Below are 1,639 nucleotides of genomic sequence, written 5' to 3'. Positions count from 1 at the left end.
CTTTATTTCAAACATCTATTATTTCTCCCCCCTATTTTTCCTTCTTATCTCCGATCCATTCGCTGCTCTTATTCTGAATTTTTTCCCCACATTTTTGTCAGTTTTGTTGTTTTTTTTTAATATTCTTTGCCTCCGTCTTCCTTTCTTCAGACTCTCTGTAACGTTCATTAGATTTATCCATCACAGGATGAAACACTTGGCGTCTCCTAAAGGAGAACGGGCGAGCACACATGCCTCCACATGGATCAGAATCAGAGCGTCCCTAACGGGATAAATCAGGTGAAAAGAAAAGCTGCGGTCATCGTGACTCAAATGCATCGCGATGTGTTCAGGTACATTGGTTCACTGGGGTCAGCGTAAACCTCTGCAGAAGCAGATATAAGTGCTGTTAGTGACAATGAGCGTGTGAGTGTGCTCCTGCCTGCTGTATCAGCCTCATTATTAAATCTCCACGAGAGCATTAAGCCTAACAGGAGCCCAGTTATTGCTGCCAACTCAGAGACTCGTTATGATCCACAGATGAGGAAGTCACTCCAGGCTGTAATAAGAACCAGGAAGGACGATGAGGAGGAAATAAGTTACATCATTTCTGATGAAAAGACGATGAAGGATGGATGGATGGATGGATGGATGGATGGATGATTGTATTTTCTGGTTCTTGCAGTTTTTACTACAAACCTTATAATCTCTTTCTATTCCCTTCCAGCTGCAGAGCAGCAGCAGAGAGCTTCCAGTGGGGATTTCCACTCATGAGCTCCCGACAAGAACTGCAGATTTTAGTGGGATTATAACCCTGATGAACTGATCATAGGTGGATTTTCTCGTTTAAAAACGTGTTAAAACTATTTTCCTAACTCAAAGTAAATAAAGCCGAGCTGCTCTCTGGTTTAAAGCTACAGAACCGAGCAGATAAACAACCAGAATGTCGAATCAGCAAAGCAGCTGGACCCCAGATTGATCCAGAGTCCAGATTTCTGCGTTTGAGCTTTTTTTTTTGAAGCTTTGGTGTGAACGCAGCATTAGCCCGTCCATACGGGTCAGAATAGCTCCCTTAGAAGTTCCATGAGAGGTGAGGACTGAAACTGAACCCAACAGAACGCTGAAGTCCAACCAAACCAGGTCCTTCTGATGCACTTTGACTCAGCAGAACCAGCAGACGCTAACAGCTTTGAACCATTTCAGTTAGAAACCTTCTGCTGTGGCGCCCTCTATTGGCCACCATGACAGAGCAGGGAGAACTCACCACCAGGTTCCCGATAACCATGACCAGCATGAAGACGAGGATGCAGAGCGGCTGGCCGGCCACCTCCATGCAGTCCCACATGGTCTCGATCCACTCGCCGCACAGCACTCTGAAGACGATGAGGAAGGAGTGAAAGAAGTCCTTCATGTGCCAGCGAGGAAGGACGCAGTCCTTGGAGATCTTACAGACGCACTCCTGAAGGTGGAGAGCCAGAGGTCAGACACTCATGGATCAGAGCCACTGAGGAACATCTGGTAACCCGACTCCGCCAGATAGATTTGCTCCGCATATCCATCTGGAAACCTTCCGTTGAAGTAATTTTGGGAAGGGGCGAAAATCCTGGTTAGCTGATTGGCCTATGTTGGTGATAGACGGGCCAAATAAACCAATCAGATC

General features: G+C 46.4%; 1 pseudogene; it reads right to left on the bottom strand.

Annotated features, from left to right (window-relative positions):
• LOC107104076 overlaps nucleotides 1–1,639 on the bottom strand; it is a 95,125-nt pseudogene that overhangs the window by 64,593 nt on the left and 28,893 nt on the right.

Source organism: Cyprinodon variegatus, unplaced genomic scaffold (assembly GCF_000732505.1).
Source record: "Cyprinodon variegatus isolate N-32 unplaced genomic scaffold, C_variegatus-1.0 Scaffold1607, whole genome shotgun sequence".
Lineage (NCBI taxonomy): Eukaryota > Metazoa > Chordata > Actinopteri > Cyprinodontiformes > Cyprinodontidae > Cyprinodon > Cyprinodon variegatus.
Note: the sequence above shows the minus strand (reverse complement) of the source record. Positions and strands in the feature narration are given on the sequence as shown.